At 48.4% G+C, this 26,952-nt stretch overlaps 1 protein-coding gene across 1 annotated transcript in view; it reads left to right on the forward strand.

The window, feature by feature from the left end:
- Positions 1-3,984: 3,984 nt before the first annotated feature.
- CSNK1G2 (casein kinase 1 gamma 2) overlaps positions 3,985-26,952 on the forward strand; it is a 94,965-nt gene continuing 71,997 nt past the window's right edge. The window contains exon 1 of the mRNA XM_077842246.1: positions 3,985-4,253. The gene's annotated coding sequence lies outside the window, so the exon portion shown is untranslated. The remainder of the gene's footprint in view (positions 4,254-26,952) is intronic.

The raw sequence follows: 26,952 nt of genomic DNA on the forward strand, positions 1-26,952 counted from the left end.
TAAGTCACTCACAGTTCACAGCACAACCATCTCGCTTCCTTTGCTACCTTCCTTTTGGGAAAATCCAACGGCGTTTCACAGGAAATTATCACTTTCCTATAGATTTTTTGGATCATCCTATAGAATATGACAGGAAATCCCATCCCTGCTATAGAATTCTATAGGGTGGTTCTGCAAAGCTAGAGCAAGGATACTGTTCTCTATTAAATTCTGTAAGGTTTTAGATTAATGTCTATAGAATCCTATCAGTGTAATCGCCATTAAATTCCATAGGACTCTTCGTGAGGGTTAAAACAGTCAGCAAATGGTTTGCTCAGAGAAGACAACAGCTTTTATTCTGCTTTTTTTATTTTTACTGAGCCCCAAACAATTTATTATGAATTGTTGTTATTAATATGGTGCCATAAACATACATAGGGCACATTGTAAAACAAATAAAATATACAGAATCTGACCCCAAAAGCTTGCAGACATAAAAGATAACTCCATGAAAACAACCAGGACAAAGTTTTTCCCCCACTGTGTTTTCTTGTTCATATTTTTTCCCACTTTGTTTGAAGTCACGCTATGAAATCTGCATTTGTAGCACAGCTTGTGATCCTCTGCATGAGGACTGCTTGCCAGCTTGTTTTTTATTTGATCTAATGCTTTTAAAAAGCTCTTTATTGCAGAAGGGTCACAGGACAAAACACTACACAACAGAAATGAAACCTAGAGCATTTGAAACCATTAAGACACTCTAAAGAGTAACTGCACACTCTTCTTTCTGGAATCCATCTCCTCCCCTTATTCCATATTTTTGGTGTATTTTATTATAAATATTTGTTGCACTGATGCTTGGAGACCCTAATCAAGATTGCAGCCCTATTGTACTTGGGGCTGTACAAACACACAGTGAGACACAATCCTTTCCCTGAAAAGTTTATAATCTCGAAAAAACTAGATTAGGGAAGGAAGGAAAACACAGAGACAGAGACCTGAAGGTGAACAAGCAATTCAGTGGCAAAACTCAGGTTTTCACTCCACTGCAGTTCCACTCCAGTACCCAGTATCCACTAGACCACGCTGCCTCTCCCAAATCCATCATCCTGCAGACTGATCTGCACGGGTGTACCCATGGAGCCCTACTGAAGTTAGGATCAGGCCTTTGATGGTAAAATTGTTAAAGATCTGCCTTCCGTGTTTCTCCTGAGAAATGCCCGGTGCACTCACAGCACTCTACAGAATCTCACAATGTCGTGATCGCTGGTAGTTTTCTTAAAGCCCTGGATCCCAAAGCCACGTTATTACGTGAGCATCCCAGCTTCCATTGTTTAGATACAGTAAGCTTCTAGCCCTCATGGCTCCTGAGAAAGCTTGAAAATGTAAATCCTAAAGGCTCAAAAACCCAAAGGCCAATAATAGAACCCGCCATTTATTGTTTGTTAATATCTCCTGATTTTTAAGCCACTCTCATAACTTTTTGGAGCCTAAATCGTGATTTTTGAATACTTGGGGTTGGCAATACTGCAATTATAAAAACGGGCACCCTACCTAAACATGGCGTTACAATTTACCCTGTGGGGTTGGTTATTGTAGCAGCGGGGTAAAGGGACAGCAGGTTGGGAAACAATGATTGTTTGAGCCCAGAGGTTCTGTGGGTTCTTCCATTTCATTGCCAGCGTATGCAGGAACCTAGACACTTTGGCAAGTGCTTTACAACTTCCTAAGAGAGAGAGAGAGATGGCTAGAGGCAGGGTACGTATGGTGATAGATGGCTAAAATGATGGATGGCGGGGTGGATAGGCAGGCTGGGATTATGGGGGTGGACGCAAACTGGTGGGGTGAGGGCTCTGGCTCAACCTGGGCAGCCTTGCTGGGCAGCCCCACAGGAACCAGCACCACTCACGCCTGGGCTATTAGGTGTTAGCCTGAGTGGGCCCTGGAGGTGATTGGGTGCTAAGGTGATGGTGGCCTGAAAGGGGTCTGCAGGGGTGCATGCATGGTGGGGAGGGTTCTAGGGGGAGTCCAGGGGGGCAGCCATTGAGGGGGGCTGCCCTGTGGATGGGTATGAAGGTGACAGGGGCCTGAAAGGGGACTGAGGGGTGCATGCACGGTGGGGAGGGTTCTAGGGGGAGTCATGGGGGCAGCCATTGAGAGGGGCTGCCCTGTGGATGGGTATGAAGGTGACAGTGGCCTGAAAGGGGACTGGGGGGTGGGTGCACGGTGGGGAGGGTTCTAGGGGGAGGCATGGGGGCAGCCATTGAGAGGGGCTGCCCTGTGGATGGGTATGAAGGTGACAGTGGCCTGAAAGGGGACTGAGGGGTGCATGCACGGTGGGGAGGGTTCTAGGGGGAGGCATGGGGGCAGCCATTGAGGGGGGCTGCCCTGCGGACGGGTATGAAGGTGACGGTGGCCGGAAAGGGGACTGGGGGGTGGGTGCACGGTGGGGAGGGATCTACGGGGAGGCATGGGGGCAGCCATTGAGGGGGGCTGCCCTGTGGGTGGGTATGAAGGTGACAGTGGCCTGAAAGGGGACTGGGGGGTGGGTGCACGGTGGGGAGGGTTCTAGGGGGAGGCATGGGGGCAGCCATTGAGAGGGGCTGCCCTGTGGATGGGTATGAAGGTGACAGGGGCCTGAAAGGGGACTGAGGGGTGCATGCACGGTGGGGAGGGTTCTAGGGGGAGGCATGGGGGCAGCCATTGAGGGGGGCTGCCCTGTGGATGGGTATGAAGGTGACAGGGGCCTGAAAGGGGACTGGGGGGTACAAGCATGGTGGGGAGGGTTCTAGGGGGAGTCATGGGGGCAGCCATTGAGGGGGGCTGCCCTGTGGATGGGTATGAAGGTGACAGGGGCCTGAAAGGGGACTGGGGGGTGCGTGGACGGTGGGGAGGGTTCTCGAGGGAGGCATGGGGGCAGCCATTGAGGGGGGCTGCTCTGTGGATGGGTATGAAGGTGACAGGGGCCTGAAAGGGGACTGGGGGGTGCGTGGACGGTGGGGAGGGTTCTCGAGGGAGGCATGGGGGCAGCCATTGAGGGGGGCTGCCCTGTGGATGGGTATGAAGGTGACGGTGGCCTGAAAGGGGACTGGGGGGTGCGTGGACGGTGGGGAGGGTTCTAGGGGGAGGCATGGGGGCAGCCATTGAGGGGGGCTGCTCTGTGGATGGGTATGAAGGTGACAGGGGCCTGAAAGGGGACTGGGGGTGCGTGGACGGTGGGGAGGGTTCTCGAGGGAGGCATGGGGGCAGCCATTGAGGGGGGCTGCTCTGTGGATGGGTATGAAGGTGACAGGGGCCTGAAAGGGGACTGCGGGGTGCGTGGACGGTGGGGAGGGTTCTAGGGGGAGGCATGGGGGCAGCCATTGAGGGGGGCTGCTCTGTGGATGGGTATGAAGGTGACAGGGGCCTGAAAGGGGACTGCGGGGTGCGTGGACGGTGGGGAGGGTTCTCGAGGGAGGCATGGGGGCAGCCATTGAGGGGGGCTGCCCTGTGGATGGGTATGAAGGTGACAGGGGCCTGAAAGGGGACTGCGGGGTGCGTGGACGGTGGGGAGGGTTCTAGGGGGAGGCATGGGGGCAGCCATTGAGGGGGGCTGCTCTGTGGATGGGTATGAAGGTGACGGTGGCCTGAAAGGGGACTGGGGGGTGCGTGCACGGTGGGGAGGGTTCTCGGGGTGCGTGCATGGGGGGCCTGCTCTCTAGGTGGGCGCTAGGCGGACCGTGCCCTGGAGGAGGGCGGGGGCAGAGGAAGGGGCTGCTCTGCCAGGACAACACTCAGCGCGCACATGCGCACACCGGGCTCCTGGCGCGCGCGAGAGAAAGAGTTAAAGAGGGAGCGGGCTTAAGGGGGCGGGAACCAGGGCAAGCCGCAAAGCGCACCGCCATTGTCGCAAAGCCCCTCCTCCCCGCCCCCTCCCGCCCTTCTCGGCAACCTCGTCTCAAGCGCGCTTTACGCCCACGGCGCTCCGCCGCCACCCTCCCTTCCACCGCGCTTGCGCCGGGCCCCTGTAAACCCGAGCCTTCCTCCTATTCACGGAGGGCTTTTGCGCCGCCGGCGTGGCGCGCGCTGCAGAGGCCGCCGCGGAGCCGTACGCCGCTGGAGTAGAGGCGCCGCGCTGTGCCCGCTGCCCGCGGAGTGTGTGGTGGAGGAGGAAGGGGGGGCTGGGGGGGGGGAAAAGAGGCTTAAAGAGACAACAGCCGCGGGAGGAAGCCCACGATGGAGCGGCTGGCGGGGGCCCGGGGGGCTGGCCCCCGCCTCTGAGGGGCCCCGAGGAGGTAAATAGCCCGCGCACGGGGCGTCCCGGGGCGTTGGCAGCGGGGGGGGGCTGTCCCCCCGCCCCACACCGCCCCCCTGAGGCGGCCCTTTTCGGTGGGGGTGAAGCTCTGGGCGGGGGGGGGGGGTATTGTGGGCAGCCGGCACTTCGGAGCGGGGCTCCCGCCTGGGGTGGGGGGGCTCGTGGGCCCCTGTGACCAGGGAGGGGGGCTGGGGACGTGGGGATGGTACCCTCGAAGGGTTGAAAAAGAGCAACCCACCGAAGTGGGGGGTGGGTGTGTGTGAGAGAGAGAAACAGATGTTGGGAGCGGTGCGGGGGAGGGCGGGGGAAGTTGTTGCTACAATAATTATGTGCAATGGATATTTTGTGGCTTTTTTTAAAAAAAAAACAACAACAACAACAACAAAACCCACCTCCCTGGGACTGTGTTTCACTCGCTTTATTTTTTAGGCCCAGCTGCTGCTATTTTTCTGCCTGGGCTTTGAGGCTTAGAGTGATCCTTACTAAGTTGCCTGGGTGGTTTTTGTTTGGCTTTTTCGCTTCTCTTCTCTGCCCCCCCCCTTTCCCCCAACACACATACACCTACTGCCCCACACCAACAATATTGGCCCATGGTGTTATGAAGCAGGGCTCTGTTGGGGTGATAAGGGGTGTTTTGTGGGGTTTTTTACTCCCCCAGATGGATCGGAAAGTGTTTAATTGAGGGAGACGGGTGAGGAAAGATCTAGCTTAAAATAAAAAGCTCGTGAATCAGAATGAATCGGTTTGAGATACAAAAAGAATAAAGGCCCCACCCAAAAGAGGATGAACTTTTAAACGTTTCCTAAGCAGCCAAGAGAGAAGACTTCAAAAAAGGAACCCCAATATCTCATCACAGTGGTTCTAAAAGTGTGGTGTTGAGCCCACCAGTGGGCTCTGACGCCTGCCTGGTGGCTTGTAGAATAGAATCTATGGAGAGTCAAGCTGTTCAGTGGGGATCGTGGACTTGGGAGAAAAGGGTCTTGCTCTTACGAAGGGTTCCACAGTCTGAACAAATTGGGGGCCTGCCATATTGTGTGTCATTTTAAAATGAAAATTAAATTGTTAAACCTTTCAGGTTGTCATGAAAGTAATAAATTATAAACAAATTGGAGGTAAGTAGGATGCTGGTCAAGCTGCATGCAAACTATAGAGGAGTAAATCTTTTGCACAGGTATATTTGGAAATTATTGCATTAACTAATTTATTAGAGCATAAGCTTTCATGAGCAAGTGAGCTGTAGCTCACGAAAGCTTGTGCTCTAATAAATTTGTTAGTCTCTAAGGTGCTACAAGTACTCCTTTTTACGGATACAGACTAACATGGCTGCTACTCTGAAACCTTGCATTAACTAGTCCATTTGTCTTCCCTCCATACAACAAGTGGATGGATTTCTGGATGTGAACTAAAAGGAGTGTATAAGTTTGCCTGGCAGCAACATTACCCATCCACAATGCCACACACAGGCTGCTCTCTCTTCCCCCACCTCCTCCGGGCGCTGACCACCAGAACAGAGAGATTTAAAAATCAGGCCTTGTGTAACAGGTTGAAACAAGGTTTAGTGTTTGCCAATACGTCTGAAAGAGAATCACTGTAAATGAGGGCAGGAGGCCTACATTGAGATAGTGTGGGAAGGCTGCCTTTTGTGGCAGCGTAGACTTACAAGTCCATAAATAACTTGCCAAAGTTGATATTCAGCGTGTTTCAGATAGAGGCATCCCTTTAAAACGGCTTGATCCATGCTCAGTACTTTTCAGTATCAGGCCCTGAATAGGCAGAGGTCTTGAGATGCAAGCAAGACTTGGTCCAAATTCAGATCTGATGTGTAACTGGATACAACTTAAGTCAGTGGAGTTGTACCCACTTAGCTAGACCTGAATTCCACCCGCCCCATCCCTCTGCTTTTTGTTTAAAGGGGCTATTCATCATCTTGTCTAGTTATGATCTAGTAACCGTTGCTGTATGGAGTAAAAGAGTCTTGGGATTTGATAAGCCCTGTAATTAGTTTGCAAAAGTAGCAATCCCATCTTATTCTGTGTAAAATAGATGCCTCCGCTTTATTTATCCTTGCATCAAAATGGATTAGGGAATAATAGCTAGCATTTTGCATGGCTAACTTAACAGGGGAAATTACTGTAGAGCGGTTTCTTTTGAGGTGTGACGATCGTGATGTTGCTTCCCTTATTTTGTGGCTTGCATTGGGCTTTATTCTTGCTACATTCTTTTTAGGAATGAGTGGAGAGGTGGAAGCAGAGGTCACATTTTGGCAGGTTTCTGACTTTCCCCCCAAAAGCTGCCTGTTGTCATAGCACAGTAGGGAGGCTTTGCACTGCTTTGATCTTAGTCTGTATGCTACCGCTCCATTCCCCAGCAGCCCAAGTATCATCAAAAGTGTCAAATATATTTGAGTGTGACTCAGCAGATCAATGAAAACAATATGAGGGGTTGCGTTTATGGACAATCAGTATCTCTTTTTCCAGCCAGGCTAACAGAGGCAATGTCGTCCTATAGCAGCTGCCAAGAAATTTGTTTACTGGACCTGGGCCTAATCACATTCTGTAGCCTTCTCTCTACCCGTGACCTGTGCTGTCCACCAACAGCGGTCTTGCTAGTTTCCATGGCTAGGATTGATCAGTGAACACAAGGTTGTGTTACAGCATCTGTCTAGCCGTTCTTAGCCTTGGTCAGTCTGTCTAGATATGTATTTGATCCTTGTAATGTCTGAGCACCATGCCATCACTAAAGGATTTATCTTTGCAAAATCCTGGGAGATAGGGAAGTTTTACCCCATTTTATAGATGGGGGAACTGAGGCACAGGATGAATTAAGTGACTTATCCAAAGTCCTTAAGAAGTCTGTGTCTGAGCTGGGAACCAAACCCAGGTCTTGTGAGTTTGTTAGCATCATATCCTTAAAGCCATATTTGCTAGTCTCCCATTTCTGCCTGCTAGGTTTACCTAAAGTATCTGACAAACAAAACTCGTGTGTGTCTTGTGGCAGGGACAGTACATACCTCTGTCTGTATAGTGCCTGTTAAGGAAGGGTAGTCCAGTGGTTAGGGCACTAGACTGGGACTTGGATACATGGGTTCAGTTCCCTAATCTGACACAGAATTCTTGTGTGACGTTTAGCAAGTCACATCCTCTCTCCACACCTCACTTCCAGTGGCAGGCGCTGACATTTTTAGCCAGGCATCCTCCACGTGGTCTGACCTCCACGTATGGCGCATGCAAGGTCACGCTGTGCAGAGGATGCCATTTTGTTCAGGGGCCAGATGGAATCATCCCAAGGGCACAGTTGGTTCTGCATGCTACTGCTCAGTTCTTGTCTGTAAATGGGGTAATAACCCAGCCCTGCCACAGTGGGGTGTCAGAGGATAAATACATTAGAAATTGTGAGAAGCTCAGGTACTGCAGTAATGAGGGTATAATCAGTACCTAAAATAGTGTCCTGCTCAGAACCAATGGGCACTACTAAATATTATTGTATAATGAAATGCCGACTAGATAGCATCGGGTTGGCCTTGACAAAATGGTAACTGTCCACTCCTAGCACAGTGGGGCCCTCGTCCATGGCCGTGGCTCCTAGGAGTTGTGGTAATACTGCTAATAATAATCTGTCTTTCCTTCTCTGCCACAGGAGGTAGGGTTGATTGGGCTAGCTTGGTAATGTTGGGAGCTGTGGAGGAGACAAGTTCTTTGTGACTCTGGAATCCTGTCTGCAAATTGGATCTCTTGCACTCAGAGAAACTGTAAATTTATAAATAGTTTTTTGAATTAAAAGTTTTATTTCTATGCTTCCTGTTGGGAGTGAGTAACTCTCCCTTATAGAATCCATCGTCACATAGAAGAGACAGGGTTCAGTTGTGGTGAAAAGACGAAGGCGACTTTTTATTGAGGCTGCTGGACACAGATCGCCACTGTGGTTCTTTGTCTCTAGCTCCCAGACTGACTGACGCTACCTAGCCATCCCCACTCTGTTTGGAGTGTGTAGTCATGGAATGGATTACCAGCTAAATCACAGACCCACTCATGCAGGTTATATTCACATTTTCTTACCACTGTCTGAGAAGTGGGGGAAAAACTTTAATGCAGAGCATGTATCTAGTTAAAATATTATCAGTCGTGTCTATGCTACAAAATCAGCTGTTGGGTGACACTCCAAAGGCTACCACCGCATATGGTAAAACCACATATCTGTTTTTCAGAGGAGGCAGGACTTCACTGGTTTCTGAGAGGCTGAGAATCATGCAAGCTGCCTTTGGTTTGGGTAAATGGTTAGGTTCAGTGTCAGGGAACAAACACGTTATAAATGGAGCATGTGGCAAACATAATGGTACTGTTGAGGAAACCCCTAGGGAGACAGCTGCTGTCTGTTGTTGCTATTGAGAAGGTAATTTTACAGCAAGGTGGGTAGATGTCAAGATGAGGCTCAACTGGTAACTAGTTTGGTAAATGGCTCTTTTCATTAACCTGAAAGATGCGTGTAAAACTACTTACATGTAGCATTTTCAGAATTTCACACTGAACAAGATGGGTACAGATTTCTTTAGAGATTTGTAGGAAAGAGCGGACATTGCTGGGGCATAGCTTTGTAATTGGGGAAAACTTCACCACTGATTTCCTTCATTCTGAAGATCGTGGTAAGCAGGTTGATACGTGTCTGCTACGATTCCTAAACATCCAAAGATTTTGTAGTCTCAAATTGTGAAGGAAAGTAATAGTTCCTCTTTTGCAAAGAAATCTCTGGGCATACGTATCTGCTGACACCCAGTTTCTTTGCTGCCATTGGCCTGATTACACCTAAGATCTACACCTTAGATCACCTAAGATCCAATGTCAGCACGGTCCTTTCCAGGAAATACATGTGTTTTGATGTCTGGAGGCTAGTTCACCTGGGTAGTAAAATCAAGTGATCTGAGAATCTCTTTCGTTAGAAGAATTTGCCTCAGATCTAGTGACAAGATGATACCTTGAGGGGAACCTGGACTCTCATGGCAGATGGCACAAAACAGGTTAGGAAGAAATTCTCTCCAGTGTGCACCATTGGCTAATGCACGACAGAGATTCTCTGCTTCCTCTGTAGCATCAGATACTGGAGGCTGGGCATGGGTTGGATGATCCAGTATGGTGGTAACTATGGCTGTTAAAAGGGGAAGTAGACAGTCCCATGTTCTGCTGAATGTGGGGCAGAGAAGAAAAGTGGTGGAAGTGCAATATTAGCATTAGTGATGGCTGCCAACATAACAGCACAGGTCTTTGGAATGAAGACTTTCAGATACTTTGAGAGTAGGGATGGTAAGAAACTTCGGGGTTTTTGTTTGTTTGTTTGTTTTTGTTTTTTACATTCACCAATCAAACAATATGTCTTCTGGAGCCATTCAAGTCATAAGGAAATAAAGAAGGCCCAGAGCTGAATTTCCACACTGTGGATAAAGCTGCTGGCAGATGATGCTTGGGCTTCATCAGATGGCAATACTCTGCTAACTTACTTAACATGGAGTTAATGTTCCTCTGGTGCTTGTTGATCTTATAAAACTGCCCTTTGAAAAAGCTTCACAGCCCTGCTGTGTCACAGGTGTGAGTCTTCAGATAATGACAGCATGGGAGTGAAGAGAGTCACACCCACCCAGAGTGAGAACCCTTTTCTGTTGGCAACTTGAAGGATCAGCTCCTGGATGTGACAGAGATTTCTCTGGAGCACTGGAATCATTGTCATCATCAGCTCTGGATGGACTTGTACCCATTCCTAACCTTGACCCTGGAAAGTCATTAACAACCATTTGTGCCAAGACATTTTAGTTCATAAGACGCTGGAAGCTGAACATTCATTCAGGAGAAAAAAAAGGCCAGAAGTGTGGCATTTTGACTGCCGGCTAGAACCTGTTGAGTGACAGTTAGTGGTATGAAGTGAGCTCAGTCTTCATAGAAGTCAAAACGTAAATCCTCGCAGCAGCACTTCTCTTTTTAGGTGCAAACAGCAAAACGAGAAGCCCTGCTCTATAAGTTCATTGGAGTGGGATGTTTGTAGTGGCTCTTTCTTTGCATAACTTCTCTAGTTTAGTTTCTCACAGGAGTTAGACAGAATGCTTTATAGCACCTTCCATGTCACACGGATGTGTAATATAGAATTGCACTACATGATCATTAGGATATATGGTCTTCTGCCACCCCTTTTGAGCTCCCTTATCCTAAAGGGGACATGGGTATTCTAGTTTTTGTGCTCACTAACAGGGTGGGTGCTAATGGAAGATGATATGGTACACGTACTTAATACTCCTTTCTTTAGCTCTGTGCTTTGGAGCAGTGACTGCCATTTTGTTTTGGTGCATGGAGGGGCAGCAGAGAGATGTTGATGTGGACTAACAGAATCTAGGCTAAGGCATTGTCTACACTACAAAGCTACTGCACTTTGCCAGTGTAGCTATGCCAGCACAGTCTATGGACAAAGGACGTTTTCTGTTGGCATAGTAATACCATGTCTCTGAACAACATTAGCTATGTTGACAGAAGCACTCTTATGTTGGCATAGCCATGTCTACTCTGGGGGCTTTGCTGGCAAAACTTTGTTAGCTGGGGGATGTACCACACCCTTGACTGACATAACTATGCTGACAAAACTTGTTGTGTAGACCTAGCCTAAGACTTCACCTTCAGACCTACCAGTGAAGTAACTGCAGAGGTGTGGAATTTGTGTGTGAGCCCCATGGTTATGGAAGCAGGTCTGTTGCTTCCTAGCCCTTCTGCCAGCTGCCAAGCATATTGAGTGGCTAATGCTTTTCAGGCCCAAGAATAATGTTCTCTCCAGAGTATGTGTGCACTCTCTTGGGCCTTCCCTATTGCACATACTCCAGAGAGTTGTGTATCTGATTGGGAGGTCCCAATAAGAGATCTCTGGAGCTTTGAACAGATCACTGTACTAGGCTTCAGCACAGAGCTGGAGTGTAGTGATAGACGTCATGCTGCATGTAGGCAAGTTAGAGAGGAGGGAATTGGAAGTGATTCTTGAGGACAATCCTTGATGATCTCTGTCACCACGTGGTCGAGGAGCCAATGACATGCTGAGCCCAAGCCGAAAGCATGGCTATGTAGTGTGCATGTGTGTGCTGGAGCAAGATAAGGAGCACTGAAACTGGGGAGCAGAATCTCGGTTGCTGAGGGCTTCTCATTCCTAGGCTTGGTGTATTGAGCTCTGTCCTCCACACCAACACTGGGGAGGAGAGGATACCCCCCCAGGACATGAAGTACTCCAACAGCTTTCAGGTGATGAGTTCAGAAAAGTGAAAGGGAAGAGCAATTAAGGCTCATGCCAGCTAAATTTAGCCTGATACAGAACAAATGCTCTTAACTGGAGATGCACATTGCATTGCAGTAACCTCTCAAGCCAAAGCCTACTAGAAAATCTGTAGCAGTGTTTGCTTTTGAGACATGGTGGACAAACTTCTGTCATCTTCAATGAGCCCTTTTTCTGGAAGTGCAGTAAAACATCAGGTTAATTCCTGTGCTTGCACCTTGTTGATTTGATTGTAGGACCTACAGGGAGTCCTGTCTTCAGCTGGAGGTGTCTGGCTGGTGTGTTGTCCTATATTTAGTTTTAGGCACTGCCATGCAGGAGACTCAGGTAGGGTAGGCTCTGTCTCTTTGCAGAGATCCTGATGGCCACTCAGGAGCAACTGGACAGAGTTCCAGCTGAAGCACTGCTCAGTTGTCCCATTCATAAGCTAATCACAGCATCACAAGGCCTACATGCAAGAGACATGCACGCACCTTAGTGCCATATACGTTGGGTTCTGGGGGTGTTTATTTCTCCCTGTATTCTTGTGGGCCGAGCTGACCTCTCCATGGCTCTTACCTTTCTGAGAGCTTCCTTGTGGGATCCAGCATGTCTGTTTCTGCTGGCCATTCTGCCCAAATAGTATGTGCTTCCTCAGCAAGTGCACCCCAGATTACGTTCTGAATCTGGGACTTGGAACAGGGAGTTGGGTCTCTTCTAGAATGAAAGTTGTGTTATGGGTCTAACCTGCAGTGGAGGGGCCCAAAGCACATCCTGACAATTACAGGCTAGTGAAGTAGGGCTCTGAGGAGGCTTTTCTCCTGGTGCAGCCTGAATGCCCACCTCCCTCATTTTGCCTTGCTATTGGGAGGGTCTTGTCCTAAGTCATATTCAGTGGAAGTTGCATATTATTAGAGAGGTGCTCTGGACAAGGAGAACAGACACCAAAAATCTTCTCTATTGTATGGAGCAGATGCAGTGAGATGCTGCAGTGTTCTTGGCTTGGAGACCCCCCCAGCAACCTAGGTATGGTAAATAAAACACAGTAGCAAGAAACAGTTCCTGATCTTTTTTGTTACGGGCCGGGCTGGGACAGTGGAAGGTACTGAAGTTTGAGCAGTTATGTAGTACAGTACAACATAGGAACAGATGTCTAAGTCTGTCTTTATTCAATGCCAGAAATAAAAGTCCAGAGCAGTGGTTCTCAGGACAGATTTCAGAGTAGCAGCCGTGTTAGTCTGTATTCTCAAAAAGAAAAGGAGTACTTGTGGCACCTTAGAGACGAACCAATTTATTTGAGCATAAGCTTTCGTGAGCTACAGCTCACTTCATCGGATGCATGAAGTGAGCTGTAGCTCACGAAAGCTTATGCTCAAATAAATTGGTTAGTCTCTAAGGTGCCACAAGTACTCCTTTTCTTCTCAGGACAGAGTAATTTAAAGGCATTCACTGTCACATGAGAGCCAATATTTAACATGTTCCTAAGATGATTATAAGTTTGTGGAGAATGTTTTCCAGATTCTAGCTGTTTGTTTTAAGGGGAAAATCTGAGGGAGGAACTTCCATCGCTGAAGGAGAGTGGAGAGAAAACAAATGTGAAGCCACTGTATTTTCAGAGTCCGTTAAACAGCTTGGCTCTGATACAGCAGGTAACTAATGAGCTGTAAAGTGGGTGCAGCTAGAAGGAAGCCAACAAAACATGTCTATTTCAGAGGCTCTACAAGGCAGCCCAGTGCGGTGTGTATCTGCTGCCGTGTAATGGGAGTTTTCTCCTTTTCTAATCATCAAGGAGGGATTTAAAGATTCAGATTTGGGGTTTCTCTTAAATTAGGGGAGCCCATATTTTGGGATGCTAAAAGCCATGCTGCCAGTGTGCCAGGATCCAGAAGACCATCCCTGAGTTGCACATAAACTTCCCGGTGAAAGCAGCTTATTACAAAATAAATGCTCCACCATATTTGCTTGTACTCTACTCATTGATAGCTCACTGGCGATTATTAGCAACTGAACCCTGTACATAGGGCCCTGTTAGAATCACACTATGTACCGTTCCCAGCAGATATATTTGCCGTGGTATTTGCAGGATTGCCTCCTTCATCTTCCATGTAGGGAATGCTGCAAATAAAGTGGTAAAATCCCATTATACAGCAAACATCCCTGATGCACTGTCTACACTGGCACTTTACAGCGCTGAAATTTGAAGCACTCGGGGGGGTGTTTTCACACCCCAGAGTGAGAAAGTTGCAGATCTGTAAAGTGCCAGTGTAGACAAGCCCTAAATAACTCTGCTAGACAGTAAAAATCACAGGCTGAATAGAGACACTGGATTTATGGCTTATTATAACAATCTGTAATTCACTAATTCCCCCTTTATTGTCCTATATGACTGCAGAGGTGTTAATGGACCTCTCCATCTTGAATGGTCTGTTAGCATATACGGTAACTACCTATGCAAAACAATCTGTTCCACCTAGCATTTAGCTGTGATACTCGGACCTTTCCGAGATGTGAAGAAGAGCTCCGTGTAAGCTCGAAAGCGTGTCTCACCAACAGAAGTTGGTCCAATAAAAGACATTGCCTTACCCACTTAGTCGCTCTCATATCTTGGGATCGATACGGCTATAACAACACTGCATACGGGATTTACTAGTGCCTCTCTGAATTGAAGATTACAGCTGTTCATGACAAATGGGGAAGGATGGTTTAGTTGATAGGGTGCTGGACTGGAAACTAGGTTCAGTTCCCAGCTGTGTCATAGAATCCTTTGTGTGACTGTGGGCAAGGTCTGTGTGTGCGTAAATAAAATAAAATTAACCGTGGGTTCAATTCCTGGCTCTCTGTCTTCCTATGTGACCTTGGGCAAATCACGTAATCAAGTAAACCTCAGTTTCCTATCCGTAATGCAGGGATAATCTGTAAAATAGGGATAATGCAAGGATGTTTAGGTGCTTAGATGCTAATGATGAGGGCCATAGAAGAACCTGTTTAGATTCATGAGCCTCTGGGGCCTAGCTGACTCGACTTCTAATCTTTCTTTATTTGGTGACCATAGAATCCTAGAATATCAGGGTTGGAAGGGACCTCAGGAGGTCATCTAGTACAACCCCCTGCTCAAAGCAGGACCAATCCCCAATTTTTGCCCCAGATCCCTAAATGGCCTCCTTAAGGATTGAACTCACAACCCTGGGTTTAGCAGGCCAATGCTCAAACCACTGAGCTATCTCCCCCACCCCCTGCCCCGCAGTTTCTGCTGAGTTTTGTGCTAGGACTATATTTTGGGGGGTTCATTTAAAGCAAAATTGAGGGCATGCAAACATATGTGAACCAAACCACAGGAAAAAAGGTCAGACTTCTTTGCGCTGAGCCTGCTGAGTTAAGCACATCATTGAAACGTGTGGAACTTTTGCCAGTTTAACAAAGGGTCATAGCCGGCCCTAAATCTTTCTGAAATTGTGATGCAGGAAGGGAAGTATGGCAAAAGCTGCAAGTGTAACTCCTGTTCTCGTTGACTGCTCAGCATTCCCCTTGTGAATTAAAGGACTTCACTGCTGCTTGGAATTGATAGAGGACTGAATGCAGGTACTGAAACCAGAAACAGAATGGAGATTGAGAGGGCACATGTGTAGATAAGAGAGCAAACCACAGAGAAGAAAATCAGGGTCATGCTCTACACTCGGACTCCTAAAACCAGGTGTGGTGCTCAGTACCACACATAGCATCCGTTAACCAAAGGGATTTCTCATGGTACTAAGCGCTGCAGCCCAGTTTAAGTACTTCAGTCCTTGGAGGGTTCCCAGCCTGAAAGACCTTGATTTCCCAGTGGCAGGTAGCTCAGCATGTTGTTAAAAATTGGGGCCCCTTTAAGGTTTGTCTTGTTGGGCACCCAAAATCATGAGTCACTTTGTGTAATCTTGGTCTGTATCTGTAATGAGTGTTGGCGAGTTCAAGCCCTTAAATCGGATGTGTAATGAAAGAGGAAGCCAAGGGAGTTGCATCCTGTTCGCAGGGGCAGAAGATATAGACTGAACTAAAAACATGAGTAACTGAGCCAAAAAACCCATGTTTCAGATTTATTTCTGTTTACTAGTGGAAGGTTGGTATGTATTGGTTGAAGTCACTTGGATGACGAGACCGGAAGAGTAAGAAGCTAGGAAATAGAGGGGTATAGGTTGTAAATTTGTCTATTATCAGTATGTAAGTGATTAGTAAAATAAGAACTGATCTGTACACCATGGGCTGACTTCTGTGCATTTCATTCACACAAGTAGTCCCACTGACTTCAAAGAGATGACTTGTATATAAGGTCATCAGGATTTGGCCCCAAGTAATTGAAGGTATATGGAGAAACAAATGGGGATACCCTAGATCCGCTGCCAGGGCTTGTGGAAACATTAACCATAAGGTGGACAGTAAACACGCTCGCTGCTCTCCTGATTGGTTTGCTTCTGTTGGCTGACTTTGTCCTGCTCCGACTCAGTTTCACTCTCAAAGTAACATGTAACCCAATACAAAAAATGTAAAGGGCAGGAAAAAAATAGCTGGAAAACTGGACTTTCCAGCTGAACATGTATTGACTGAAAAATACCCTCCTGATGTCTGGGCAAATATTAGAGAGGCAAGATGGATGACGTAATATCTTTATTCTGTTGGTGAGAGAGAGAAGCTTTTGAGCTTACACAGAGGGGAGGGATCCACACTGGGGGGAGGGATAGCTCAGTGGTTTGAGCATTGGCCTGCTAAACCCAGGGTTGTGAGTTCAATCCTTGAGGGGGCCATTTGGGTCAAAAATTGGGGATTGGTCCTGCTTTGAGCAGGGGGTTGGACTAGATGACCTCCTGAGGTCCCTTCCAACCCTGATATTCTATGATTCTTCTTCCGGTCTGGGAAATGTACTCAGATTGTCACAGCTATTATAAGGTGGAACAGATTGTTTCGCATAAGTAGTTCACACATATTTCAGGGGACCATTCAAGGTAAAGAGGCCCATTAACATCTCTCCAGTCATGGGGATGCGGTAGTGGGTTGTAGATTATTGTAATAAGCCATAAATATAGTGTCTCTGTTCAGTCCATGATTTTTAGTGTCTAGCAAAATTATGACTTTAAGATCTCAGGCTCGCCTTTTGAAGGTGTTGTGCAGGTGTCCATTGAGGATGAGGACTGAGAGGTCATATGTGGCGTGATTGTGTCATGAAAAGGGTGACATGGTGTTTTTGTCTCATCATTTTTTTTGTATGAGCTCATTCGAGAATATGGTTGGTGACTGTCTCATTTCACCCACACAGTTGAGTATTTGGTGCACTGGCTGAGGTACACCACATGTTATGATAGGCATGTGTAGGACCTGTGGATCTTGAAAGGCATGTTGTGGGACCTGTTGAACGTTGTAGCAATGGAGATATGTCTGCAGATTCTGGCAGGGTCTGGTGCTGCTTTGAATTGGGGTGTCCTGGTCTGGGGGTCCATTGAAATATGGTCCCTTAAAATGTCTACTTATGCTGAATGATCTGTTCCACCTTGTATTTATCTTGGATATTCTGGGTACATATGTTTCCCAGACCTGAAGAAGAGTTCTGTGTAATCTTTTATTGGACCAATTTTGAGCTATTACCTCCCCTCTCTAATATCCTCAGACTAACATGGCTACAGCACTGTATGGGCAAATATTGGAAGAGCTGATTGCAAACAATGTAAAGCATTGTTTTGTTTTTTTTTAAAAAAAAAAAGGTACATAGTGTGCAGCACTCCTAATGCATCTGTTTGAGGATCTCCGCATGTTCGCGTGTCTCACCACCGTTGGGATACCTGTTCCACTATATGCAGAAACTGAAGCTAGCGAAGTGAAGGGGCTACTTCACATTTGTGGCAAAACCAGAGATGGAACCCCTGTAGTTTAACCATAGACCAGCTTTCTTCCCTCCATAACCGGGAAGGATGGCCCAATGATTAGAGCATTAGTCGGGGTTCAAGTCCACGCCCGATGTAGACTTCCTGTGTGATCTTAGGCAACTCTCTTAGCCTCTCTGTGCCACGGTTCCCTAGCTGTAAGATCAGGATGAGAGCATGGCCCTACCACATGGGTGTTGCGAGGCACTGGGGTACTCTGGTAATGGGGAAGGAGGCAGATGCATGTCATTCACTGCCTCTCTGAAGATGCACTGACAGCTGCATGTAAACTCTGAAGATAGTCCTTCAGTGCCACAGAGTGCCTCTCTTCACCTTTTCCTTTATTCCAAAGGGCAATTGTTTGGTGGCTTTCTGCTTATTTATCCTTGTAGCTCCTTGTTTGTGACCTGAGATTTGATTGCTCTGAGAAGGGCTGTGGTGGTGGAGATACCTTTTTCATAGAATATCAGAAGGGACCTCAGGAGGTCATCTAGTCCAACTCCCTGCTCAAAGCAGGACCAATCCTCAATTTTTGCCCCAGATCCCTAAATAGCCCCCTCAAGGATTGAACTCACAACCTTGGGTTTAGCAGGCCAATGCTCAAACCACGGAGCTATCCCTCCCCCTATTTGATTGGGAGAAGGAACAGTAATGTGTGAGCTGGGGACAGGAGTGAAATCTGTTCCCATACAAACCATTTCCAGGAAGGAAGTAATTCCAGAGCTCCCAGAATGAGGAATTCAGCATACCTAAAGGGGAGAGATTCCTTCTCTCCACACTCCCAGCTCCAAGTTTTTCCTTGCTTGTAGACCTCAAAGCAGTTGAAGGGGAGGTAGGGAAATAGGCAGATCTCCAAGCAGCTAACTGTTAACAAGGAAGGGAGGTGATCATGCATACTTTCAGAATGAAGCTTGTGTCTCAGCAAAGTGAAGCTGCCCCAACCTTCCGCAGTTAATGATGTAAAAACAGACCTGGTCACCTGGTGGAAATGTCAAGTCTCCCCCATGCCACCAAAGACGTCTCAAGTTGCATCCATCCTCTTTATAGAAAGAGATGCTAGGTCTGGGACTCGGTAGGTCTGGCTCTGCTGCATCTTCCCTGCGTGACCATGGGCACATCTCTTAAACCCTGATCAAGGCTGGCGCTGAAGCATATGCATAACTTGAAGGTACATGGCTGCTTTGGAGCCATGGTCTTTCTGGGTCTCCTCTGCCAATCCCTAAAGGGGAATTATACAGATCAGTTTAGATTGTAATCTCTTTGGGGCGGGGTTGTGTGTACAGCACTCAGCACGGTGGAGCCCCTCTCTCAGACCTACTGCAGTACAGCATAAATACTCTGCACCTTCCATCTGAGGATCTCAAAGCACTACATAACCAAGTAACCCTAACCCCCCTGGGCAGTGGATAAATCCCACCTCATTTTACTGGTGGGAGGAAATAGAGGCATAGAGAGAGGGCAATCTTTGTCCAACATCAGAGTGAGTTGGTGTCAAAGCTGAGATTACAGTTCGGGACTCCCTGTGCTGGGACTCCTTGTTAGCCAGCGCTGCTGGGGCATATTCTGGGCAGTTAGAGGAAACAAGGAAAGCAGAATTGCTCTTCTGGGTGGGAGGTGGAACCAAAGGACTCAGTGGCTACTGCTATTTGAGCATCGTAATTTTTTACCCTATGATTTGCTCTTTGTACTGTTGCATACCTGGAGGCCAGGGCCCTATTGTGCTTGGGGCTGTGCTAACATAACAAGACAGTCATTGCCTAGAAGAGGTGGTAATGGGCATGTTTTCGTACCATTCTTGTAGAAGCTATTGCCCACCCCCTTCCTGGCACGCAGGTTGCCCCGGGTAGTGGAGAAGATGGCCGCCGTACTTGCCCCAGCAATCTCGAAGCAGTGGCTTCAGCCAGACCACAGGTTTTTATTCCTGGGAGATGGTTGTCCATGTTTTCAGGTTGCCCTGCATGTACTTTCTCCTGCTAGACAGCTCTATTGATTTCATGTTAGGCTGCAAAACCTTTTCTCCTCTTTGGTCCATTTTCTGTTCTGGCTTCTCCCACTGGGCAGGGCTGGGCTGTCAGCTGGCATCTAACAGGCTAGAGCACTGAAGCGGTGGAGAGCCAAGGAGCAAGGGGGAGAGAAATGACCGACTGCCTTTCTCCATGTTCCCCTGACAGAAAGTCGATGGCTGTTAGGATGTGGCGTCTGCGTGATGTGACTTTAACGTGGGAAGGGGGAAAGTCTCTGAATGAATGTTATCTGCAAATGTGTAAAAATCACTCTCTCCTCCTTGCCCAGGCATCTAGGCCTGCCGTAAAATTGCAATACAGATGGGAGAAAATGTTCTTTTCCCCAGACCAGGAGAGAACCGCAATGGGTCAGGGCTGTGTTGCCTGAAGTGCTCATGCAAACCTGGGTGCCTCAGGAAAGGCATTCCTCAGCAGTGTCAGCCCTCTGGTGGAGATGCCCTGAAACCCACGAGTCATGTTAGACTGGTGAGGTGGTGTAATAGCCCATCTACGCAGTAGCCTCTAGAAGCTTTCTCACATGGGTCACTGGGGGGGAAGGGAGGCGGGAAGAGGGAGATAGTTATTGACTCAGTCTCTTGAGCATATGATCGAGAGATGGTGGGTTAATAGGCACAGTGCGAATTCTCCATGGAACGTTCTTCTGGCCCTCCTGAGAGTTCACATAAGGTAAAACAGGCGAACCCGCACTTTTTACACTGTGGTGGCCGTGGGTGGAAATCTGGAAGTGGTTGGATCATCTGTTGACTGTGTTATGGTAGCATTGTGTCCAGTTTTGGGCTCCACACTACAAGAAGGATGTGGAAAAATTGGAAAGAGTCCAGCAGAGGGCAACAAAAATGATTAGGGGGCTGGGGCACGTGACGTATGAGGAGAGGCTGAGGGAACTGGGATTGTTTAGTCTGCGGAAGAGAAGAATGAGGGGGGATTTGATAGCTGCTTTCAACTACCTGAAAGGGGGTTCCAAAGAGGATGGATCTAGACTGTTCTCAGTGGTAGCTGATGACAGAACAAGGAGTAATGGTCTCAAGTTGCAGTGGGGGAGGTTTAGGTTGGATATTAGGAAAAACTTTTTCACTAAGAGGGTGGTGAAACACTGGAATGCGTTCCCTAAGGAAGTGGTGGAATCTCCTTCCTTAGAAGTTTAAGGTCAGGCTTGACAAAGCCCTGGCTGGGATGATTTAGTTGGGGATTGGTTCTGCTTTGAGCAGGGGGTTGGACTAGATGACCTCCTGAGGTCCCTTCCAACCCTGATATGCTATGATTCTATGATCTAGAGGTCCGCCTTTTGATGTGAAAGGCCCACGTAGCAAGACAGTCCTTGGCTCGCTGATTTGAGAGTATAAATAGGTGAGATGATGGGTGGGAGGAATGGTGTGGTGTTCCTGTCTGACTGATGGGGACTGAGGCACCAGAGAGATTATGAGCATTGGGAAGCCACATCCAGGGGGCCAATGGAAGAGCCAGCAGTGGAATCCAGCTCTTTTGACTCTCAGAACAGGTCCTAAGTCATGAGACCATCCTCTCTCTCAGGAGTCCCTTCAGTGGGAGAGGAGCAGCTCTGGGTCGGTGGCTGGCTGCAGTGAGAATACTTGGGTGTCTCGTGGACAGAGCAGATTCATTCCATTGCAAGAATGCAGCCAGGTGGCAGCTATGTGATAAGACTGGTTTAGAGCTACTCATCCCTTGGTCTGAGTGCCCTTCCAAGGAAGGGAAAGGCGGCTTCTCCCCATCCTAGGCAAAGTCGCAGTGCCACTGTGGCACTTGGCTGCTCGTCTATTCCCTGCAGCAAGCACATGCAGGGGCAGCATGGGTACTGTTGGGGTGTGGGGATTCTGCCTACCTAGTGCCACTTGGCTGGCTGCCAGTGTGGACGTGGAGTTAATGGCCTGCTTCCTCGCTACCTCTCTGAACAGCTCTGTTCCCTCTATGCTCTCTGCTTCCGGTCACAGGGGATGGGATTGTTGGAATCTGGGGCAGGCAGGGTGCTGTAAAACATCCACCCACCTAACCTGGTAGGCCATGGAACCAGCCCCTTCCCAACAAGTTTCAAACCCTTTTTATTTCAGAGGGATTCAGGCAGCATATTTAGAATAAGAGTCAATGGTCTGTGTTTTAGTCTTCTGTGATTCTTGGGACTGTTTGAGAGTCTGTGTGTTTCTTCTGAGAGCATCACACACAGAATAAGGTGGAGGGTACAGGCTGGGGGCTCTGGAATCCCACCTGCCCCACAGGGTGGAAGTGATCGGGTTTTCCTACTCGGGGTCTCATTGCTATCAAATGGAATTAACTTGGTGGGGCAGGAAGCCTCCTACAGTTGGAATAGAAAGGCTCCAGGACTGTGATCCAGTGTCCAATTGTGATACCTGGAGGAGTCCTGTTGCTGTACCTTCTGTGGCTCGTCTTAGGAAATGGGTTGTGAAAAGCCTCCTCTAGGAGCATCCATTAATCCAGTCTGCACATGGCAGCTGCAGTTTGCCGTGCCTGAAGGGCATGGAGATTCCCTTGATTGATGTCCCTCTTCTGGCTGTGTCTTGGCTGCAGAGTTAACTTGAGTGCTGCTACTCCAGAGTGACAGCAGCCCCTCTGGAAGCAACAGGCAAATTGCTGTGTGCACACTGCTGCTGCACTCATCCATGTGTGATGCCAGGGCTTCTGGGGGCACGTCTCCTGGTTCTTTGCACTGTGGTAAGCTGAGCTGCTCTGAATTCTTTTGCAGTGAATTGTGGGAGGTCCTGTCAGTCCTCTGGGCACATAGTGGAAGCATTTATAGTCCGCTAGCTCAACCCCTTATGTCTTGACGTGTTCCAGATTTCTGCCCCCGGCCTTCATTCCAGCCAGTGGCAAGGGATGGCTCCTACTCTGAGCAAAAAGAAAAGGAGTACTTGTGGCACCTTAGAGACGAACCAATTTATTTGAGCATAAGCTTTCGTGAGCTACAGCTCACTGCATCAGATGAAGTGAGCTGTAGCTCACGAAAGCTTATGCTCAGATAAATTGGTTCGTCTCTAAGGTGCCACAAGTACTCCTTTTCTTTTTGCAAATACAGACTAACACGGCTGCTACGCTGAAACCTGTACTCTGAGCAGTGGCCTGTGCAATATGTTAGCATTAGTGCAACCCATACAGCTGTCCTTTGTGAAAAAGAAGGCTGATCCAGGGCATGCAGTGCAGTGGGGAGGGCATTGCAACAGCTGCTTGGCACCATGAGAACACAGCAGTGTGCTTTCCAAAGGAGGGCCAGGCTGAGACAGAGGAGTGGGGACAATTGATAGTTTAATGACTGATGAATCCCCCTGTGCTGGCTGGCAGTTGTGGGTCAGGCCCACAAACAGAGTGGCCATGCCCACCAGGGATGACTAGCAGTGGACCCAGAACCTCCACGTGAAGAAGGCCACTTCCTTCAGTGCCAGGAGACACGTGAGAGGGGCTGAAGTGGGTTGCAGTTGCCGCCTGGAAGATGGTTACCCTGTATTGTTACAGATCTGTGGCTAATCAGTTCAGCATTGGCAAGTTAATCATTGGCTCAGTTGTGGCAAAGGTTTGCCATGCAGTTATTGCTTTGGTTCACCCGTGGGTAGTGAAGGTGGTAGTTCTCTCTGAAATTTAGCAAATGGGGCTTCTCACACTGGTAGGGCCATTGATGTCCCATGTGTGCCCAGTGTTGTTCCACCCTCCCCCAATCGCATGATTACCCAAATGGGAAAGGGTTTTACTCCCTCAGTACACAGGCCTTAGAGGACCATAGGCTACATCTGCGCTCTGAGCTGGTGGTGGGGTGATTCTCTCCACTCATGTGTGCATACTCTCACTTGACTCGATTGAGCTCATGCAAGTAGAAATAACAGTACAGCTGCCGTAGCATGGGCAGCGGCGGCATGCCAAGTACACGCCCGCCTCAGACCTAGTTTGTAGTGTAGACGTAACCATAGAGGAGGTTCATGGACACCTAGATGGGAAGCATCGACAAAGTGCTGGGGCTTTGGTCCTGCCCAGTAATGTGGCTATCAATCTGGTGTATGTGCCTACTGCTTTGGGAGACCCAGTCTGTCCTCTGTTCCCTGGTTTACGAAGCCCTACCCTGGTGCGAGAGCACCTGGCAGAAGCAGGTTGAACTGAACACTGAGCAGGTGCAGGATGGTTTGCTGGAAACATGCTGCCTGTAAAGCGATGTGGATGGCAGCGTTTATTATGCAGTGGCTGATCTGAGCCTCACTGCACAGCCCGTGAGAGAAGGGGCAGTACTTTGGCTGGGAATGGACTGAATAGTACTGGTGTATAGGCCCTGTACAGGCAACCTGAAAGTGCTCCCAGGGGAATGGGGTGTGTGGGGCGGGGAGTGAGGAATACAAGGTGTGTCTATCTTGCTTTGGAAGGGGAAGTGAACCAGTGTGAGCACATCATCAGTGCACTTTGAGCCCATCAGGTGTGTATCAGTCATGGGTACCTGTTCTCCTGCCCCTGTGCAAGCATGGGGTGGAGTGCGTCAGCTACTGTTGACCACGTGTATGTCCATGCATGGACTGCTGTTGTGGCTGTCTCTGCCCCTGCCTGGCATTCTCCGTTGGCTTCAGAATGTGGTGACTGGAGCAGGCAGGTCCCGGACTGGGGTAGGAGTCCGTGTAGATGCATTCTTGGTCCTGCTGGCCATGATGCCAAGCAGTTGCTCCAACATGTCACTCTGCAGTTGGCAGTCCTTCTCCTTCATCCCCAGTCATGCTGGGTGTACTGACACCATTTTTTCCTCCCTCTCTAGCATCTTCTCTGCTGCTGCCTGGTTTGTCAGCTAGTTTGTAGAGCTGGCTTGGCATGGTGGCAAAGTCCTTCCACGTTTCCTGCAGCAGGTCGTCCTGAGTTTTCTTCCTTTTGCTGCAGTTCAGCAGCCTCTGGCTTGCTCTCAGTGGCCTCCTGGAAGAGGAGATGGGGGGTCATCCCGCCTACACTTCTCTGCTCATGGCCTACTGAGTACCAGGGTCCTTCTCCCATCAAGAAAACAGCAAGTGCTTTCCATATCTTTTTTTAATTTGGCTTTTGAGAGCACGGGTATGTACAGGGCCAGCCCAGGGAAGCAGCACGTTGCTTGTGATGGTCTTGAAGTGGTACAAGAGGATGTGAACTTGCTTGAAATCTTAGAGTGGGAAGAAGAACAGGTGTCTCAGGCCTCTGGTAGAAAACCATCCATTGATGCTATGGAGCAGTTTTGTCAGCTCCTAACTGATGGGCAGATTAGTGACTGGAGGGGACTAGTGAGCTGGAGGTGTGTATGTGCTGAGCCTGCATTGCTCAGAAACCTGACTGGTCTTCTGGAGTTCCTGGGGAATGAAAAGTTCTCTGGGGTCATTCCCCAAGAGTGGACTAAAACCCATGGTAACATAAACAGGATTCTGATCTAGAATGTAGCAGGTTAGAACCACCGTTGGGGTGCTGTAGTAACGCATCTCCATTCTCTCCATGAGAGTCAAATGCAGGATCTGTTGCACCAAGAGACTTCAAGTGCTGTGCACTTAACACTGCTGCAGTGGACTTAATACCTAGGCTGCTGCTGTTCTTTAAAGTTCTAGCTGCCTTACAAAACCCCGACTGCTCATACCAGTATGGGGGTGGGTGGAGGAGAAGCACACTGGTGTATATGCCCCGAACAAGCATTCTTGTCCTACTGCTGTTCCTGATTTCAAGGCATTGCTTGGCTTATACTCATTATCCCCTGCTTTGCATCTGTGCATGCTGCAATAAATCACGAATAGCATGTTTGGATTGTTTTTCTCCCTGCTTGGATGCCATCTTGGATCTCACATGTCCAGGCAAGGTTGGGGGGAATTAAAGGAGGTGGCAGGGAAAATGAAGGTACTGAAGCTGAAACTGGCATTACATAATCTCCCCATCCCAGTCATGTAACTTCCCCCATAACCGTGAGAGTGTCTTTTTGATGTGGTAGTTACCATGACAGGAACACGCGATAACATGTGTCTTACCAGTTTAAGATACCAGTTCCTCCGTCCCAGCCTGTTCTTCTGCTTCCATGTCCTCCCTAAGAAATTCCGTGAGTCCGGCCACAGTCCAGAGAGCGGTGCCCTGAAGCTGTGAACTTCCGATCCTCATGCTCAGATTTGGGGTCCTCAATGCACAGTTCAGTGACAACCCTACCCAGAGTCCTTAACCCATCCAGGATAAAATTGGACTCTGTGTTTGGGAGTGCATCTAGTCACCTGGCTCATTTTATTGTAGAACAGGCACAGCCACAGGAAGTTACTGGACTGGAGTTATGGTCTTTGACTTGCACTAGGTGGCTCTTGTGGACTCCTTCTCCCAGCCTTAAGATCCCACCTGGTGGATTCCTTGCACTGCACGCTTTGAATTCTGGGTCTTGGTGCCAAAATTGTGGTCTTTGCTGGTATAGCACTGGGGGTCCACCAGGACCTTGGTGTCATCTCTGGCAAGCTGGCACCATGCTGGGAAGATGTCCTGGTTGCCATTCCAGTCAGCCTGATCTCTGTACTGGAGCTGGAGAAGTGCTAAGATGGGTTTCAGACACTGAACCAGCCTTTATGAATTGGTAGATGATATTTGGTGTGGCAGCAGGGAATAAGAAGATAGCAAGAAAAAATAAGCTGGGGAAATTGGGAAGCATTGGGGTATTCATGTGATGCTAGCCTGTATCCACATTAGAGTGCTCATGTTAGCAGCTGAGCTGCATTCTCTTGAGTTTCAGTCTGTACCCCTTCTTGGAGCAGTCGACTTGAGTTAAAAGCGCCACCATGCTTGAGTGAAGATGTTTTTGTGTGGACAGGACTCAAGCTAAGGGGCAATACCCAAGGAATAGCAGTGAAGCCAAGCCCTCTGTGAGATCACTCGCTGAGTGATGATGAAATCACCTCATGAGCTGGGTAGGAGGAGGCTGACCAGGAAAGAGGTAGTTCTGCTTTTACATGAGTCTCTCCAGCAAATGAGAAGTTAAAAAGAACATGACTGGTAAATGGGCTCTTGCTGGCTGGCTCTTTCAGACTTTTAGAATACTTTGGACTCCTTAATGGCTGTCCTTCCCCAATCCCCTCAGTAACAGTAGCATTGATTTGTGACAGGTTTCAGAGTAACAGCCGTGTTAGTCTGTATTTGCAAAAAGAAAAGGAGTGCTTGTGGCACCTTAGAGACTAACCAATTTATTTGAGCATAAGCTTTCCTGAGCTACAGCTCACTTCATCGGATGCATACTGTGGAAAGTACAGAAGACGTTTTTATACACACAAACCATGAAAAAATGGGTGATTATCACTACAAAAGGTTTTCTCTCCCCCCACCCCACTCTCCTGCTGGTAATAGCTTATGTAAAGTGATCACTCTCCTTACAATGTGTATGATCACCCATTTTTCCATGGTTTGTGTGTATAAAAACATCTTCTGCAGTTTCCACAGCATGCATCCGATGAAGTGAGCTGTAGCTCACGAAAGCTTATGCGCAAATAAATTGGTTAGTCTCTAAGGTGCCACAAGTACTCCTTTTCTTATT

This window comes from Eretmochelys imbricata, chromosome 25 (assembly GCF_965152235.1).
Source record: "Eretmochelys imbricata isolate rEreImb1 chromosome 25, rEreImb1.hap1, whole genome shotgun sequence".
Lineage (NCBI taxonomy): Eukaryota > Metazoa > Chordata > Testudines > Cheloniidae > Eretmochelys > Eretmochelys imbricata.